Source organism: Rattus norvegicus, chromosome 6, assembly GCF_021556685.1.
Source record: "Rattus norvegicus strain SHRSP/BbbUtx chromosome 6, alternate assembly SHRSP_T2T, whole genome shotgun sequence".
NCBI classification, from domain to species: domain Eukaryota; kingdom Metazoa; phylum Chordata; class Mammalia; order Rodentia; family Muridae; genus Rattus; species Rattus norvegicus.
This window is the reverse complement of record NC_141539.1, coordinates 83,409,527-83,430,012: the sequence shown is the minus strand read 5'-3', so window position 1 is coordinate 83,430,012 and position 20,486 is coordinate 83,409,527.

Genomic DNA, 20,486 nt, shown 5'->3' with positions numbered 1-20,486 from the left:
CGCAAAAATGCCTGAAAGAATTCCAGGAAAACATAAATAAACAAGTAGAAGCCCATAGAGAGGAGTCACAAAAATCCCTGAAAGAATTCCAGGAAAACACAATCAAACAGTTGAAGGAATTAAAAATGGAAATAGAAGCAATCAAGAAAGAACACATGGAAACAACCCTGGATATAGAAAACCAAAAGAAGAGACAAGGAGCTGTAGATACAAGCTTCACCAACAGAATACAAGAGATGGAAGAGAGAATCTCAGGAGCAGAAGATTCCATAGAAATCATCGACTCAACTGTCAAAGATAATGTAAAGCGGAAAAAGCTACTGGTCCAAACCATACAGGAAATCCAGGACTCAATGAGAAGATCAAACCTAAGGATAATAGGTATAGAGGAGAGTGAAGACTCCCAGCTCAAAGGACCAGTAAATATCTTCAACAAAATCATAGAAGAAAACTTCCCTAACCTAAAAAAGAAACAATGCCAAGCAACCAGAGCTTCCAGGGACTAAGCCACTACCTAAAGACTATACATGGACTGACCCTGGACTCTGACCTCATAGGTAGCAATGAATATCCTAGTAAGAGCACCAGTGGAAGGGGAAGCCCTGGGTCCTGCTAAGACTGAGCCCCCAGTGAACTAGATTGTTGTGGGTAGGGCGGCAATGGGGGGAGGATGGGAAGGGAACACCCATAAAGAAGGGGAGGGGGAGGGATTAGGGGGATGTTTGCGTGGAAACCAGGAAAGGGAATAACACTCGAAATGTATATAAGAAATACTCAAGTTAGTAACAAAAAAAAGAGAGAGAGAGAGAAATAAAAGGAAAGTAGAGTTGGAAGGGAGCAAATGAGGGATGAGAAAAAGTGATCAAAATATATTACATCAAGAACTTTATTTTCAATTAAAAAGAAAAACAGGACTAAGAAAAAATAGTAAGACTAAGCAAAAGCCTAGGAGAAATTTACTTAATGACCTCTGTAAATTAACAAAGAACATAGCACCTACTAAACAAGTCAGGCTATTTAAAAGACTCAGGAATGTATTACAAAGTAAAAGTACCTTATACATTTGTCAAATCAATATATGATATTAAAAATATGAACCCAAACAACAGATTCCCAAACCATGCCACAAAAGAAACAAAACCATCACGTGTGGTAGCACATCGCCCACACTCAGGAGGTTGGAGTAAGAGATTTGCTTTTTGTGTTCCAGGCCAGTGAGCCTAGGCTACATAATGAGGCCAGAACAGCCAAGGTAATTTTTGAAACCTGGACAAAAACAAACAAACAAAAAAAAAAAAGCAAAAGGATGGAAGGAAGGAAGGAAGGAAGGAAGGAAGGAAGGAAGGAAGGAAGGAAGGAAGGAAAGGAGGGAGGGAGGGAGGGAGGGAGGGAGGGAGGGAGGGAGGGAGGGAGGGAGGGAAGAAAAAGAAAAAAACAGGAACAAAACTATGAAATTCCTTTAAAATTTTAAGTTATAATACTACTGCACCAATGCTAAATGTCTTGAATTAATTGTAATTTGAAGGGGTTGGGGATTTAGCTCAGTGGTAGAGCGCTTGCCTAGCAAGTGCAAGGCCCTGGGTTCAGTCCTCAGCTCGGGGGGCGGGGGGGGATTAATCATAATTTTGTGTGGTGGTTTGAACAACAATGAACCCCATAGACTCATATATTTGAATGCTTAGTTATCAGGGAATGGCACTACCATGATGGAAGCTGTAGTGTGTCCCAGAGTGTCTCACAGTTTACCACTCGATCTACACATTTACACTTGCAAACGCTCAGTGCAATGAATCATTGGTCTGGCTTGAGATCTCTGGTTTCTGTCACAACATTAATATTGTATTCTCACCAGGACTGCTCCTGGTTATCCTGTTGTTGTCCTGTATCATGGAGATCCTGCAGCTTTGGGTCAACAGTACAGGGCCAGTCACATGTTCTAACAGTTCATAGATGATATAGATGTTGGGGTGGGCCAACTCAAAGCCCTAGATCTGGGCCTGGATGGTAGCTGAGGTGCTCAACCAGATAGTTCTCCTTTATCCACACCAGCAGAGCAAGCTTTCCAGCCCTGCTCCAGCTGGGCCCCCAATGCTACCTACCAGCATCAGGAGGCAGGGTCAGCTCTCCTGTTCCCATGCCCTTGTGACCAGCTTGCCTGCACCCACACCTCCAGACCCAACCAACTGTGTGGCCAGTTGAGGCACAGGGCCTACTCTCTCAAATGCTGCAGCTGCCGAGGGCCTGAGAGGGCTCTCCTGCTCTCACACTGTTGGGGCTGACTCACCTGTGCCTCCACCATCAAGGCCAGCTTTACTGTGTTGCCCCAGCAAGATGCAGGGCCCACTCTGCTGAGTGCTACAGCCAATGAGGGCCAGGGATAGTGCTCCCACTCTCATGACCCCAAGGCCAGCTCTCCAGACTGCCTCACTGGCAATGAGCAAGTAGGCAGAGGGCATCATCCGAGAACCCATTTCACTTTGCAGCAGATGAGTGGCAGGGCCAGCTCTCACTTGCTCTCATCTTGGGTGGGGGCAGCTTACCAGTGCCCCCGTCACGAGGGTCAACTCTACTTTTCTGCCAGGTGAGGTGCAAACACTTGCTTTCCCAAATGCTTCAGCCAGTGAGGAACAGGGCCAGCTCTCCCATTTTTATGACCCCAGGGCCAGCTCTCTAGACTGCCGGAGGTAGTAAAAAGGAAAAGGAGAAAGAACATCACTTCCATGCCTACTCCACTTCATGGCAGATGAGTGGCTAGGTAGGCTCTCCCACACTCACACCAGTGGGGCCAACACACTGTGCCCCTGCTACCAGGGCCAGTTCCACTGTGCTGCCTTGGGCAGAGCAGCCAAGTGCTGCTGCTGAGAGGTGGGAACAGTGTGCCATAGCTAGATGGGGTTGGGACCAGTTCTGTACAGCCCTTGCATATCTACATGGTTACAGGCATCTGCCCAGACCAGGCATGTTTCCATGGTCTCTGATGGTAATATGAGCCACAGACATTGACACCAAACCCTACTTCTTAATGGGCACTGACCCAGACATGGCTCTCAGCAGCAGCATAGGCCGTCTCAGGTTGTGGGGCTATCTTCTCACAATAGGATCTTCCTCCCCACATCTCCAATTTCATCTCTCTTCATAATGCTCAAACTGTTCTGCTTCTCCTTCTCTCACATCTGTCCAACGTGTGTTTGTATAGTGTAGTGGCTCCTACTGCAGGCAGGTCATATGACTGGCAGGCTTCTGGGTGACCTCCTCTACCCATTCTACTTGGTGTGAATGGTTGTGGATGGGACTCTGGATAGCTTCCTCCTCCCGTGCTACATTGTATGGCAGTAGCCAGTCCTCTGTGTGTCTACAGCCCACCCATGCAGTGCAGCAGAAGGCAGTTCTTGGAGCATCTTTCCTCCACCGCATGGCATGGTGGTAACCGGGGCTCTCAAGAGCTTTCTTTGATAAGAGGTTCCCTGGTCATGGAGTCTCTTCACAGCAATAGAACACAGACAGGGATACTTGGTTACATAAAGGACACCTATGACTGGTGTTTTGATGAAGGCCAGCTTCAACAGGTCAGGGTAAACTGAGGCAAGGGCATAGAGTCAGCCATTGATCATTCAGCTGACTTATCTGAGAGAGCAAAGATTTATTATGTGGGACTGGCAGACAAAAGGAGGAAAGAATCACACACACACACACACACAAACACAAACACACACACACACTTGGTGAATGAAGCAAGCTTCAACAAGCTCCAACAACTTCGCACATACATCCGTACATACATACATATATACATACACATTCACTCATTGGGTGGATGAAGCAAAGTACCCACCAACTTTACCCATATACATACATATATACATATATACACATATATGAATATACCTATTTACATATACACATACACATATATACATATACACATATATACATACATGTGCACATATACACATATAAATATATACACATTAGTGGATAGAGCCATGCTCCAACAACTTTATTTTTCTCTTATCCTTTGTATACCATATAAGACAGAGCTTTCTATGTAAGAAAAAGATTACCTCATAGCTAAAAGTTACATATTCTCTAAAAACAATTGCCACAAAAACACATTCTTCAAACTCAGATTGAAATCATTACACAAAAGCAAGCTGTAACAGGACGATTGATTATGTATTCTTCTTTTGAAACTCATACCTAACTAAACACTTCCTTCCTATCTTTCTCTCCACAAGTTCATCATAACCTCAAGGCAATAATTCTTTTGTCATTGATTAGGCAAGTCAGTCTATAGCAAGTTTTTTTCCTGTGTTTATCGACAACAATTTTTATTTACCGAGAAACAGATCATCATCTATCTTACATCTTACTTTTGAAGTCTTGTTCAGCTAAACTGGCTAATCATCTACCCTCTATTCTTCTACTCATAATACATTATTTTTTTTTATTTTATTTTTTTTTATTATCTTGAGTATTTCTTAAATACATTTCAAGTGTTATTCCCTTTCCCGGTTTCCGGGCAAACATCCCCCTCCCCCCTCCCCTTCCTTATGGGTGTTCCCCTCCCAACCCTCCCCCCATTGCCGCCCTCCCCCCATAGACTAGTTCACTGTGGGTTCAGTCTTAGCAGGACCCAGGGCTTCCCCTTCCACTGGTACTCTTACTAGGATATTCATTGCTACCTATGGGGTCAGAGTCCAGGGTCAGTCCATGTATAGTCTTTAGGTAGTGGCTTAGTCCCTGGAAGCTCTGGTTGCTTGGCATTGTTGTACTTTTGGGGTCTCGAGCCCCTTCAAGCTCTTCCAGTTCTTTCTCTGATTCCTTCAATAGGGGACCTATTCTCAGTTCAGTGGTTTGCTGCTGGCATTCGCCTCTATATTTGCTGTATTCTGGCTGTGTCTCTCAGGAGCGATCTACATCCGGCTCCTGTCGGTCTGCACTTCTTTGCTTCATCCATCTTGTCTAATTGGGTGGCTCTATATGTATGGGCCACATGTGGGGCAGGCTCTGAATGGGTGTTCCTTCAGTCTCTGTTTTAATCTTTGCCTCTCCCTTCCCTGCCAAGGGTATTCTTTTTCCTCATTTAAAGAAGGAGTGAAGCATTCACATTTTGATCATCCGTCTTGAGTTTCGTTTGTTCTAGGGATCTAGGGTAATTCAAGCATTTGGGCTAATAGCCACTTATCAATGAGTGCATACCATGTATGTCTTTCTGTGATTGGGTTAGCTCACTCAGGATGATATTTTCCAGTTCCAACCACTTGCCTACGAATTTCATAAACTCGTTGTTTTTGATAGCTGAGTAATATTCCATTGTGTAGATGTACCACATTTTCTGTATCCAGTCCTCTGTTGAAGGGCATCTGGGTTCTTTCCAGCTTCTGGCTATTATAAATAAGGCTGCGATGAACATAGTGGAGCACGTGTCTCTTTTATATGTTGAGGCATCTTTTGGGTATATGCCCAAGAGAGGTATAGCTGGATCATCAGGCAGTTCAATGTCCAATTTTCTGAGGAACCTCCAGACTGATTTCCAGAATGGTTTTACCAGTCTGCAATCCCACCAACAATGGAGGAGTGTTCCTCTTTCTCCACATCCTCGCCAGCATCTGCTGTCACCTGAGTTTTTGATCTTAGCCAATCGCACTGGTGTGAGGTGAAATCTCAGGGTTGTTTTGATTTGCATTTCCCTTATGACTAAAGATGTTGAACATTTCTTTAGGTGTTTCTCAGCCATTCGGCATTCCTCAGCTGTGAATTCTTTGTTCAGCTCTGAACCCCATTTTTTAATAGGGTTATTTGTTTCCCTGCGGTCTAACTTCTTGAGTTCTTTGTATATTTTGGAAATAAGGCCTCTATCTGTTGTAGGATTGGTAAAGATCTTTTCCCAATCTGTTGGTTGCCGTTTTGTCCTAACCACAGTGTCCTTTGCCTTACAGAAGCTTTGCAGTTTTATGAGATCCCATTTGTCGATTCTTGATCTTAGAGCATAAGCCATTGGTGTTTTGTTCAGGAAATTTTTTCCAGTGCCCATGTGTTCCAGATGCTTCCCTAGTTTTTCTTCTATTAGTTTGAGTGTGTCTGGTTTGATGTGGAGGTCCTTGATCCACTTGGACTTAAGCTTTGTACAGGGTGATAAGCATGGATCGATCTGCATTCTTCTACATGTTGCCCTCCAGTTGAACCAGCACCATTTGCTGAAAATGCTATCTTTTTTCCATTGGATGGTTTTGGCTCCTTTGTCAAAAATCAAGTGACCATAGGTGTGTGGGTTCATTTCTGGGTCTTCAATTCTATTCCATTGGTCTATCTGTCTGTCTCTGTACCAATACCATGCAGTTTTTATCACTATTGCTCTGTAATACTGCGTGAGTTCAGGGATAGTGATTCCCCCTGAAGTCCTCTTATTGTTGAGGATAGCTTTAGCTATCCTGGGTTTTTTGTTATTCCAGATGAATTTGCAAATTGTTCTGTCTAACTCTTTGAAGAATTGGATTGGTATTTTGATGGGGATTGCATTGAATCTGTAGATTGCTTTTGGTAAAATGGCCATTTTTACTATATTAATCCTGCCAATCCATGAGCATGGGAGATCTTTCCATCTTCTGAGGTCTTCTTCAATTTCTTTCCTCAGTGTCTTGAAGTTCTTATTGTACAGATCTTTTACTTGCTTGGTTAAAGTCACACCGAGGTACTTTATATTATTTGGGTCTATTATAAAGGGTGTCGTTTCCCTAATTTTTTTCTCGGCTTGTTTCTCTTTTGTATAGAGGAAGGCAACTGATTTATTTGAGTTAATTTTATACCCAGCCACTTTGCTGAAGTTGTTTATCAGCTTTAGTAGTTCTCTGGTGGAACTTTTGGGATCACTTAAATATACTATCATGTCGTCTGCAAATAGTGATATTTTGACCTCTTCTTTTCCGATCTGTATCCCCTTGATCTCCTTTTGTTGTCTGATTGCTCTGGCTAGAACTTCAAGAACTATATTGAATAAGTAGGGAGAGAGTGGGCAGCCTTGTCTAGTCCCTGATTTTAGTGGGATTGCTTCAAGTTTCTCTCCATTTAGTTTAATGTTAGCAACTGGTTTGCTGTATATGGCTTTTACTCTGTTTAGGTATGGGCCTTGAATACCTATTCTTTCCAGGACTTTTATCATGAAGGGGTGTTGAATTTTGTCAAATGCTTTCTCAGCATCTAATGAAATGATCATGTGGTTCTGTTCTTTCAGTTTGTTTATATGATGGATCACGTTGATGGTTTTCCTTATATTAAACCATCCCTGCATGCCTGGGATGAAGCCTACTTGATCATGGTGGATGATTGTTTTGATGTGCTCTTGAATTCGGTTTGCCAGAATTTTATTGAGTATTTTTGCGTCGATATTCATAAGGGAAATTGGTCTGAAGTTCTCTTTCTTTGTTGTGTCTTTGTGTGGTTTAGGTATAAGATTAATTGTGGCTTCGTAGAAGGAATTCGGTAGGGCTCCATCTGTTTCAATTTTGTGGAATAGTTTGGATAATATTGGTATAAGGTCTTCTATGAAGGTTTGATAGAATTCTGCACTAAACCCGTCTGGACCTGGGCTCTTTTTGGTTGGGAGACCTTTAATGACTGCTTCTATTTCCTTAGGAGTTATGGGGTTGTTTAACTGGTTTATCTGTTCCTGATTTAACTTCGATACCTGGTATCTGTCTAGGAAATTGTCCATTTCCTGAAGATTTTCAAGTTTTGTTGAATATAGGTTTTTATAGTAAGATCTGATGATTTTTTGAATTTCCTCTGAATCTGTAGTTATGTCTCCCTTTTCATTTCTGATTTTGTTAATTTGGACGCACTCTCTGTGTCCTCTCGTTAGTCTGGCTAAGGGTTTATCTATCTTGTTGCTTTTCTCAAAGAACCAACTTTTGGTTCTGTTGATTCTTTCTATGGTCCTTTTTGTTTCTACTTGGTTGATTTCAGCTCTGAGTTTGATTATTTCCTTCCTTCTACTCCTCCTGGGTGTATTTGCTTCTTTTTGTTCTAGAGCTTTTAGGTGTGCTGTCAAGCTGCTGACATATGCTCTTTCCTGTTTCTTTCTGCAGGCACTCAGCGCTATGAGTTTTCCTCTTAGCACAGCTTTCATTGTGTCCCATAAGTTTGGGTATGTTGTACCTTCATTTTCATTAAATTCTAAAAAGTTTTTAATTTCTTTCTTTATTTCTTCCTTGACCAGGTTATCATTGAGTAGAGCATTGTTCAATTTCCACGTATATGTGGGCATTCTTCCCTTATTGTTATTGAAGACCAGTTTTAGGCCGTGGTGGTCCGATAGCACGCATGGGATTATTTCTATCTTTCTGTACCTGTTGAGGCCCGTTTTTTGACCAATTATATGGTCAATTTTGGAGAAAGTACCATGAGGAGCTGAGAAGAAGGTATATCCTTTTGCTTTAGGATAGAATGTTCTATAAATATCCGTTAAGTCCATTTGGCTCATGACTTCTCTTAGTCTGTCTACATCTCTGTTTAATTTCTGTTTCCATGATCTGTCCATTGATGAGAGTGGGGTGTTGAAATCTCCCGCTATTATTGTGTGAGGTGCAATGTGTGTTTTGAGCTTTAGTAAGGTTTCTTTTACATATGTAGGTGCCCTTGTATTTGGGGCATAGATATTTAGGATTGAGAGTTCATCTTGGTGGATTTTTCCTTTGATGAATATGAAGTGTCCTTCCTTATCTTTTTTGATGACTTTTAGTTGAAAATTGATTTTATTTGATATTAGAATGGCTACTCCAGCTTGCTTCTTCTGACCATTTGCTTGGAAAATTGTTTTCCAGCCTTTCACTCTGAGGTAATGTCTGTCTTTGTCTCTGAGGTATGTTTCCTGTAGGCAGCAGAATGCAGGGTCCTCGTTGCGTATCCAGTTTGTTAATCTATGTCTTTTTATTGGGGAGTTGAGGCCATTGATATTGAGAGATATTAAGGAATAGTGATTATTGCTTCCCGTTATATTCATATTTGGAAGTGAGGTTATGTTTGTGTGCTTTCATTCTCTTTGTTTTGTTGCCAAGATGATTAGTTTCTTGCTTCTAGGGTATAGCTTGCCTCCTTATGTTGGGCTTTACCCTTTATTATCCTTTGTAGTGCTGGACTTGTAGAAAGATATTGTGTAAATTTGGTTTTGTCATGGAATATCTTGGTTTCTCCATCTATGTTAATTGAGAGTTTCGCAGGATACAGTAACCTGGGCTGGCATTTGTGTTCTCTTAGGGTCTGTATGACATCTGTCCAGGATCTTCTGGCCTTCATAGTTTCTGGCGAAAAGTCTGGTGTGATTCTGATAGGTCTGCCTTTATATGTTACTTGACCTTTTTCCCTTACTGCTTTTAATATTCTTTCTTTATTTTGTACGTTTGGTGTTTTGACAATTATGTGACGGGAGGTGTTTCTTTTCTGGTCCAATCTATTTGGAGTTCTGTAGGCTTCTTGTATGCCTATGGGTATCTCTTTTTTTAGGTTAGGGAAGTTTTCTTCTATGATTTTGTTGAAGATATTTACTGGTCCTTTGAGCTGGGAGTCTTCACTCTCTTCTATACCTATTATCCTTAGGTTTGATCTTCTCATTGAGTCCTGGATTTCCTGTATGTTTTGGACCAGTAGCTTTTTCCGCTTTACATTATCTTTGACAGTTGAATCAATGATTTCTATGGAATCTTCTGCTCCTGAGATTCTCTCTTCCATCTTTTGAATTCTGTTGGTGAAGCTTGTATCTACAGCTCCTTGTCTTTTCTTTTGATTTTCTATGTCCAGGGTTGTTTCCATGTGTTCTTTCTTGATTGCTTCTACTTCCATTTTTAATTCCTTCAACTGTTTGATTGTGTTTTCCTGGAATTCTTTCAGGGATTTTTGCGATTCCTCTCTGTAGGCTTCTACTTGTTCTCTAAGGGAGTTCTTTATGTCTTTCTTGAAGTCCTCCAGCATCATGATCAAATATGATTTTGAAACTAGGTCTTGCTTTTCTGGTGTGTTCGGATATTCCGTGTTTGCTTTGGTGGGAGAATTGGGCTCCGATGATGCCATGTAGTCTTGGTTTCTGTTGCTTGGGTTCCTGCGCTTGCCTCTCGCCATCAGATTATCTCTAGTGTTACTTTGTTCTGCTATTTCTGACAGTGGCTAGACTGTCCTATAACCTGTGTGTCAGGAGTGCTGTAGACCTGTTTTCCTGTTTTCTTTCAGCCAGTTATGGGGACAGAGTGTTCTGCTTTCGGGCGTGTAGTTTTTCCTCTCTACAGGTCTTCAGCTGTTCCTGTGGGCCTGTGTCTTGAGTTCACCAGGCAGGTTTCTTGCAGGGGAAAAGTTGGTCCTACCTGTGGTTCCAAGGCTCAAGTTTGCTCGTGGGGTACTGCCTAAGTCCTCTCCGCTGTGGCAGCAACCGGGAAAATCTGTGCCGCTCCTTCCGGGAGCCTCCGTGCACCAGGGTTTCAGATGACGTTTGGTGTTTTCCTCTGGCGCCTGGATGTGCACAGAGTGCAGTCTCTTCTGGTTTCCCAGGCGTGTCCGCCTGTCTGAAGGTTCAGCTCTCCCTCCCACGGGATTTGGTTGCAGAGAACTGTTTATCCGGTCTGTTTCCTTCAGGTTCCGGCAGTGTCTCAGGCGCAGGGGTCCTGCCGCTCCCGGGCCCTCCCCTATGGGAACCCAGAGGCCTTATACAGTTGCCTCTTGGGCCAGGGATGTGGGCAGGGGTGGGCAGTGTTGGTGGTCTCCTCCGCTCTGCAGCCTCAGGAGTGCCCACCTGATCAGGCGGTGAGGTCTCTCTCCCACGGGGTTTGGGAGCAGGGAGCTGCTGCGGTCCGGGATCCGCTGGTGTGGGACTTCCGGTAAACACAGGAAGGGCCCGGCCTTAGAGGAATTTTGCCTCTGTGTGTCCTGAGTTCACCAGGCAGGTTTCTTGCAGGGGAAAAGTTGGTCCTACCTGCAGTTCCAAGGCTCAAGTTTGCTCGTGGGGTACTGCCTAAGTCCTCTCCGCTGTGGCAGCAACCGGGAAGATCTGCGCCGCTCTTTCCAGGAGCCTCCGTGCACCAGGGTTCCAGATGGCGTTTGGTGTTTTCCTCTGGCGCCTGGATGTGCACAGAGTGCAGTCTCTTCTGGTTTCCCAGGCGTGTCTGCCTCTCTGAAGGTTCAGCTCTCCCTCCCACGGGATTTGGTTGCAGAGAACTGTTTATCCGGTCTGTTTCCTTCTGGTTCCGGCAGTGTCTCAGGCGCAGGGGTCCTGCCGCTCCCAGGCCCTCCCCTACGGGAACCCAGAGGCCTTATACAGTTGCCTCTTGGGCCAGGGATGTGGGCAGGGGTGGGCAGTGTTGGTGGTCTCCTCCGCTCTGCAGCCTCAGGAGTGCCCACTTGATCAGGTGGTGAGGTCTCTCTCCCACGGGGTTTGGGAGCAGAGAGCTGCTGCGGTCCGGGATCCGCCGGTGTGGGACTTCCGGTGATAATACATTATTTATTGATTATTCTTAACCCTGTCTTTTCATGGCACACACCAAAACCTGTGGCCATATCCCTAAAACACAAGATCCAGGAACTGAGACCCAATCTAGAATGAAATGGTTTTTTGATCATTAACTTTTCCTATTTTTTTCTTCCAAGTACAATTATGTGCTTGCAACACATGAAAGCTCACTGTACTTCTTTTCTAAGCTATGCAGTTCTCGCTATTCTACAAGGGAGAGGGCACATTCTGCTCTTAATACTAACTTTATTAAATCTTCCTGGCAAAACAACGTAAACCATTTGCTTAAACTTTCTATCCACTTCCCTAACTTCCTAAAACTAAATCAAATCAAGAATTCTGTAAAATCATTAATGCATCTAAACAGCAGTATATTATGACAATTCATCTTCATAATGATCTGCAGAAAAATTGCCTACTAGAGAGGGCTATTTCCAAAGAAGCAATCACACCAGACTATAGGCAGTAATGGTCTTCCCACAACCAATCATGCCATGCTATCTATATACAGGAGGAATATAGCAAGGACAAACATGAGAAGGCACAGCAGCAGCAAGAAGCAATCCAGAGACAAAGCCCCTGGAGCTGTGTCTTTCCAAAGTAAATCCATCATAGCTGTGCAAAATGGTGGTCTCTCTCCAGGAAACTCACTTACCCACCACAATTACTCCTGAAGGCATCCCAGTACTTAGTGTTAGAATACTTGCTTAGGGTGTGCCAGGCCTTATGTTCTATCCCCAACACACACACACACACACACACACACACACACACACACACACACACACACAAAGTTAACAGGTAGGTACATACACATATGTACATAGATGATAGATACCTTACTCTTATTCTAATGAAACTTATGCTAAAATATTGACATATAATAGGGAGTTAACTCTATAACTTACACTCAAACAGCATGTATGGAGGAATATATATATGTATATGTATATATGTATATATATACACATATATGGAGATATATATCCTACAGTCTTTTTCCTTCAACTTAAAATTATTTCCAAATAAATAATATGAAAAATATTAATTACAGATAGGTTTTTCCAGAGGATTAAGACTTTATTATTCAAATTTGCATAATAAATTATAACAAATAAACAAAGAAAGTAATCAAAACTAATAATAATGCATGATATTCCCAAATCCAAGGTTAGAACTGAAGAAAGCTAAATAAAAAGAATCTATGCCTGGAAACGTAGTCACATAGTCTCTGAGAACGAAGCCCACATTAAAAAGTGTTCCAAAAAACAGTGGGGTTGTGCACGTTTTGTAAATTAAGTTGATATCAACTTAGATCACCAACTCTATAGACAACACTATTAGAAAATACATCGGAAGTGTTATGTGATGGATAAAAGGAAATAATGGAACAGGAAAGGTTAAATGACTCAGAACATGGGAAGACATGGTAGAGAATAGAGAGGTACAGATGTCTGACACTAAAGGCAGTTTTAAACATCATATGGAAAACAACTACTATAGAAGTTTTCCGAAACACAGACATACACACATATATCAAGAGTTTAAACAGGGTTGCCCCATTGACAGGGTGATAATGCCCCTATTAGACCCCATGAACTAACCAATAAAAAGCCGAGGGCCAGGTGTGGTTCGCTCCTTTGGAGTTGTTGGCTAGTGAGATCTCAAAGACCCCACAAACCTGACAAACATCGTGAGCTATTGTCAGTGCTCTTGGTTATCCTCCAGAATGTGCTGCTTACCCTCCAGCATGTGATGATGATAAGGCTGTTGCTGAAGAAGCAACATACTTGAGTTGTCAAACACGGAAAAATTGAACTAGTACTCACCTAGAAACTCCATCCGTACTAGCTAACAGTTATAGTGCTGTATAAGAAAAGTAGTCATCTGGGGGTTGGGGATTTAGCTCAGTGGTAGAGCGCTTGCCTAGCAAGCACGAGGCCCTGGGTTTGGTCCCCAGCTCCGAAAAAAAAAAAAAGAAAGAAAAGTAGTCTTCAGATATGACACCTGACAGCTACAATAGCAACCAGCCTGCCAAAACATGCTCACTGGAGCAACCGTGGCCGAGGCATCATGAAAGTAACAGCCACTGCCTGATTGGATTATGGGCCAATTCCCAAGATGAACCCTATAACTGACACTGTAATGAGGCAAAAAGAACTATAACTAAACAGGTCATAGGCCCTAAAAGCCTCTTACTATTATTCTGCTAAATGGACAAAGCATTAAACCAATCCTAATAATTTATCACTATACCTATCAAGCAAAATGTCTCAGAATGAAAACAAGAAACTATCAAATGCTTTTTAAAGCATTAAGTACATTCAGTAAGTCAGAAAACTTGGAAGTAAAAGAAAGTCAAGATGCGTAAAGAGGCCATGTGTATATATAATTAGGATGTCTCATATGATAGAACATAGAGTCAAATTACATCTCAGAATTCTTGACAGAGTCTTCAAGTATTTAAATCTATAAGACGCGCAAAAATCAATCTAAAAACACAGTATGAGACTACAACATTCTTCTTTCAGTTCTTGAGAAATCAAGTACACAGTGTCAGCGGAAGATTCAGATTTTGAATAAGACAGCAGAGTTCTGACCTAATTAACAACCAGGAAAAAAAAATGAACAGAGTATGAAGTGCTTACTCAATCACGCTGACCAGAATCCTAATCATCACCCCACAGTTCATGTAATTCTTTTCCAAATTTGCTTTTCATATTGAAGGCTATTCCAAGTCAATCATTCGTAACACTATTAGCCAAATACTAGGGAACAGCTCCGTCCTAGAGCCGTGATAATGGCACCTCTTGAAGATTAATAAACATGTCAGGAGAGAGAAAAGCTTCCGTCTGAAGGGATGGCAGAAAGCGCTAGCAGATGGTGAAGCCATTCTTTGACACGGAACACTGGAAAGCAAGTGCCTTCACTGTGGGAAGTAGACCACATGTCCCACTTTATCACCAGTTTAAAGGTGCAACATAAATTAGTATAACCTTTTAAAGTCATCGGCTCCCTAAAAACCTCGACATTTGTACTCACAACATCTGTGACAAGCCATTCATTCTTTCCGTTACTATTTTGTGCACAAATAACTATGTTATCTTGCTCAGCAAATTTGATTTCGCCTGAATGGGACTTAAAGCCATCACGCGCCACGTTGTACACTTTCTGAGGAAAAAAGTCTTAGTTAACTCATAAAAAAATTTTAAGAAAAAGTTTTAAAGAAAAACAAAACAAGACACATTAAAATTACAGTTCTTTTTTGTTCTTCGGTGATTTATTTTCCAAAATTATCCTTTGAATAATGTGAAGAACCTGTCCAAACACTCCAAAGGGAAGTGCAGAGGTGGCCAGGACTCTGAAAGACCTCAGTTGTGCCAACACCCATTGAACCGTCATTGTCTTTTACCTGTGCATCTGAAAGAGAAGACTTTTCAACTTTTAAAATTATTATGCCTTAAGATATTATTTCATGTGTTACAATCATTGCTTAAAGGGTCATTTTTCTCCCAAAACTTCATCTCATAGTATTGAGAATTAATGACACAGGGTGTAATTCAAACAGTCTTTGGAGAGACTACCAGAAATATTGTGAAAACTTTAGCAAAACAAATTGATTAAAATTAGTTGTTGGGGTTTTTTAAGTAAAACAAAAATACAGTTTACATAAACCTCCTGGTAATTATTCTAAGAGCATAGAGGGAATAAAATGAAGCTCTTTTAATTAGAAATTTCTACCACATTTTAGTAAGAATAATGAAAGTCTGGCTTTTAACTATTCCCTCCTCCCTGCAATCCTACAGGACAGGAGGGATTCCCTCTCTTTTCAGCCCCTAATCATCCTCTCACCTCATCTCTCTAAGCTTCTAGTCTATAACTGTCATTTCATCCTGCTAGCATCTTTCAACTATGGCTATCCGGATTATGAGAGCAATTATTAGAACAAATATGGCTGAATACTGGGATTTCTTTCCTAGTGTTCCGCTGATGGTTTAGGGTGAGAGCTATACAGAAGGTATGACAATGTGAGAGGCAAGAACTGCCCTCCCCTTCCACAGTTACAAGGCCAAGGCACGGGTATCAGTGGCACCCACCAAGGTGTACTCTTTCAACAGGCATGGTGACGTGCACCATATAGTCCCAAAGTTCAAAAGACTCAAGTAGAGGATCATGAATCTGAGGAAAAACTGACCTGCATGTTTAGTTCTAGGCCAACCAGGAAGACATAGTAATCTCCTGATCAAAAAGATAAGAAAATGAGAAAAGGAGGGGACTGGGAAAGGGGGAGGAGGAGGAATGAAAGGAGAGAAAGCAGAAAAGAGAAAGGAAGAGAGAAACAACTAAGGTGGAAACCACACTAAAAGGGCCAAAAGGTTTGAGCTGGTAGTTAAAATAATCTTTAATTTTGACTGTAAAACAATAGAGATTATGTACTCTGGGGAGATTAAGAATAGAAAAAACGAAGGAAGAGAGAGAGAGAGGAAGGAAGGAAGGAAGGAAAGGAGGGAGAGAGGGAGGGAAGGAAGGAAGGAAGGAAGGAAGGAAGGAAGGAAGGAAGGAAGGAAGGAAGGAAGGAAAATAAACATCTTGGGAAATGTGGGATATCATTAATCTCACTGACAGAATATAATTGAAAGTATCAGAAAGAAAGGAAAAAAGGAAGGAGACTAAAAGTATTCAAACATAAAATGATTTGGAATGGAAATCACTACCCTACATACCCCAAGGGGCAACAAGTTCCAGGTAGTGTACATACAAAAGCCCTGCCTTCAGACTCATCACAGCAAAGTGCTGAGAGATGAAATTGTCAAAGTGACAAGAGGAAGATGACACAGAAAAACAGAATCACAATAAAACCAAGAGCTGGCTTTGCAATCTACAGTGTCAGACAAAAGCAGAGGGCTGATACAAAGTAATGAGGTAAAGACTGTCAGCCAAGAACCCTGCACTTAGTGAAATGACTTTTCAAAAATAAAGGTAATTGAGGATACTATCAGGAATACAGAAGCTGAGTTTGTTGCTAGTATACCTGCCATACAAGAAATACTAAAAGGAAGTTTACAAGTGACTCAGAAGATACATGGTAAATACTTGGACAGTGAAAGAATTCATTCCTATGAACTTTATTCATATGGTCATACTTATATGGCCAGTGTGTACGCTATTCAGTTTAATGAATCATCCGAAAAGGGGTGGTAGAAAACATTATTTAAGAGATTGTTTCATTAACTATTTTATGTTTGTAATGTATGTTTAAAGTATCTTTAGACAACTACTATTTTTGGAACCCTAAGTTCTAAAGCAAACCAACTCTTATGCATAAATTATGTCCCCCTAAAGCACATACGTTGCTGACTGAGTCATCTCCCCAATCCCCTGACACAACAATCTTTTAAGACTTATAGAGAACAGCCAAATACTATCTGAATGTGACCATATTTGAAGGTAATCTTCAAAGAAATTTTTTAAACTACACCCAGCCTATAGGATGAGGACCTAGGTCCAGGATGGGCATAGAAGAAGAGGAAGAGATGGGGTAAGGATCTGTAGAAGAAAAGATTTGGGAAAGATCTTGCAAGAGGACAGCCATCAACCAGCTAAGAAGTGAAGACACGGGAAAAGCCAAACCCACCCTATATTAATATACAAAACCTAAGAAGAAATACATTTTTATTGTTTAAACCAGAGCCTCTTAAATTTTTTCTCTTCCTGACACATGTATATGTGTGCGAAGGTGGTGATGAATACATGAATACTCGTGTTCATTCATATGTGCATAATATATGTGTGGGTAAGTGTGTGTGTGCATGTGCGTGTGCATGTGTGTGCGTAAAGGCCAGGGATTGATATGTTATCTTTCTAGATCATTCTCCAGCTTACATATTGAGGCAAAGTCTCTTATTTGAATTCCAAGCTCACCCATTCAGCTAGCCACCTTGCCTCTGCCTCCTCAGTGCTATAATTACAGGCAGCTCATCATGCTCACATGACATTTACATGGATGTTGGGGATTCAAACCATTGTCCTCAGGCTGAACCATCTCCCTGCTCCTATTCATGATAAATTTTTGATCAATAAATTTTTATGCAACTTGTCTTATAAGAATATATTTATACAAATCATTTTCCTGATATAATTCATAAAGAAATTTACTTTAAAACAATTCTTTGATGCACACATGCTCTTTACCAGTTATTGCACATAAAAGTAAAGTTATATACTGGTGACATGTGTGGGCTTGCTTATCTAATAAGACCCAAAGATACACTAATATGACACCTACATGTTGAAGAATTATAGTCTTTTTTCCATAATTAAACTTTATGTTTCTGTAAGAGTAGCAAAAACACCACAGGTTATAATGTGATGAGGATATATCTGTTGACTGCCACATGGTGTGATGACACACTTAGTGCAAAGTCTACATACCATGTGTTAAGAACCACCATGAAGTCGCACAATATAACACAGATGACTGCTTCTGAAAACACTGGAAGTTCATTGTGCATGCACTTTCCAGTTAAGTCTTGGTGACTGTTTCTAGAAACCTTTTACTGTTTTCAGTGTTTTCTATGATCCCCACATGCTCACATTCAGTTACGCAACCCTATGTGGGGACAGTACCCACAAGAAGCCAAAGCCAGCCTATGGCATTTTGCTCTGGCACCCCTAGCAAACTAACATGCAAATAAATCAACTTTTGAAAACAATTTGAATTCTTATCAATCATCAATAATGAATGTTCAAGATACTTTAAAATTGAATCATATGCTTTGATTTGGAAGTGGTCGGAGATTCCAAGTGAATGTAAGTAGTACGCATAAGCAGAGCTCATGGTAAATAACGCTTATCATTTTAATCTCATTACGATTATCAAAGGCATTTGAAATATTGGTTGTCTGTCCTAAGGAACAACAGATTCCTGGTATGAATAAAGGGAAAACATTATTTAGCAGAGAAAGTTAAGTATGAACAAACTCCATAATCTTTTTGCATGTATATGTGTGTGTACATCTTCATGTATATACATGTGTGCATGTGGAAGCCAGAGGTTAATGTTGGGTATCTCCCTCTATCACTCTCCACCTTGTCGTGGGAGCAAAGTCTCTCTCTGATTTTTGCCAGAGTGGTTAGCCAGCAAGCCCTCGTGGTCCTAATTTTACTTCCCCAGTGGTAGGATTACAGCTGTGCCATCAGGATCAGCTACCGAGGTACTGAGGATCCTCATGCTTGGGAAGCAACCATCTTATCAACTGAGGCATCTCCCCAGTCCTCAGACACCACAATCTTTTAGGATAGAGAACAACCAATTACAGTCATCATCAACAACACAACAGGTGTCAATGTCCTTAGCCATCAGAACAGTGCAAATCCAAACAATTCTAAGATTCCATTTTAGACGTCAGAATGGCTAAAATCACAAACACACAAGTGATAGCTCCTGTTGACAAGAATGTAGAGCAAGGATAGCACTCCTCCACTGCTGATGGGAGTGAAAACTTGTACAATCACTTTGGAAATCAATATGACAGCTTCTCAAAAATTTGGAAAACCATCTACCTCAAGACCCAGCTAGACACTCCTCGATATATACGTAAAGGACACTCCATCCTACCACAAGGACACTTGCTCAACTATATTCATAGCAGCTTTATTCATAACAGCCAGGAACTAGAAACAACCTAGATGTCCCTCTAAAGAATGGATGTGGTACACCTATGCAATACTACTGAACACTACTCGGCTGTTAAAAACAAAGACATCATGAAATTTACAGACAGGGAAGAAGAAGACTAAGAAGAGGAGGTAACTAACGAACCACATGGCAAAATTTAGAATAGAATAAATGGGTTAATAATTTATGAGCTAGCTGGGATCAAGCCTAGCTATAAGGACTAGAGATTCATAATAAATATGTCTCCATGTCATTATTCAGGAGCTGGTGGTCCCAAAGAAAATCCCATCACAAGATAAGAGGAAGATGGGGACAGAGAGAGCTGAGAAAGACAACTGGAATGGAGGTGCATTTCTGGGGCTAGGCAGAAACTAAGTGCAATGAAAACTCCCAGAAATCTGTGAGAGTGACCCTAGCTAATACTCCTAATAATTGCGGATATAGAGCTCGAACCAGCCATCTCTTGTAATCAGGCAAAACTTCCAGTGAAGGAATTGAGACACCAACCCAGCTACAAAACCTTCAACATACAATTTGTCCTACGTACAAGATATGCTGTCATGGCCACCTGGCAGGAAGAGATAAGCCCCCAACCCCCGACATCCAGGACGCCCCAAACCTGCCAATGTGTGTAGCTATACCTTATTACCTCATCATGTGAAATAGCCAATCATATGTGAACATGTCTATGTGCCTCGTTTGAATCCACCAATCCCCGTAACTGTGCATCTGCTTCTGTATGCCTGCTTCTGCTTCCCCAATCCCTATAAAAGCCCCATGCTGGAGCTGCTGGGCGCGCAAGTCCTCCGAAGAGACTGTGTGCCCGCAGGTACCTGTGTTTTCCAATAAACCCTCTTGCTGATTGAAAAAAAAAAAAGATATGCTGTCATAAAGCTGGCACAGAAACTGGGGAGGTGGCCAAACAATGACAGACTGAGATGAAAGGGAGCCCACCTGACACTGCCTAGAGGGCGAGGACCTAGAGGCTGGATAGCCCAGAAACCTAGGATAAAATCAAACACAAATGGAAAAAAAAAGTCAATGAAATGATTCCTAATGATATTCTACTATACTCATAGACTGGTACTTAGTCCAATTGTCATTAGAGAGGCTTCATCCAGCAACTGATGGGAACATATGCAGAGACCCACAGCTGAACATTAGGCTGAGCTCAAGAAGTCCTGCTGAAGACGTTATGAAAGATGATAGGAGCCAGGAAAGTCAAGACCCAACCAAAAAAAAAAAAAACCGACAGGGGCTCACAGAGACTGAACTGACAATCAGAGAGCCTGCATATGTCTCACCTAGGTCCTCTACATA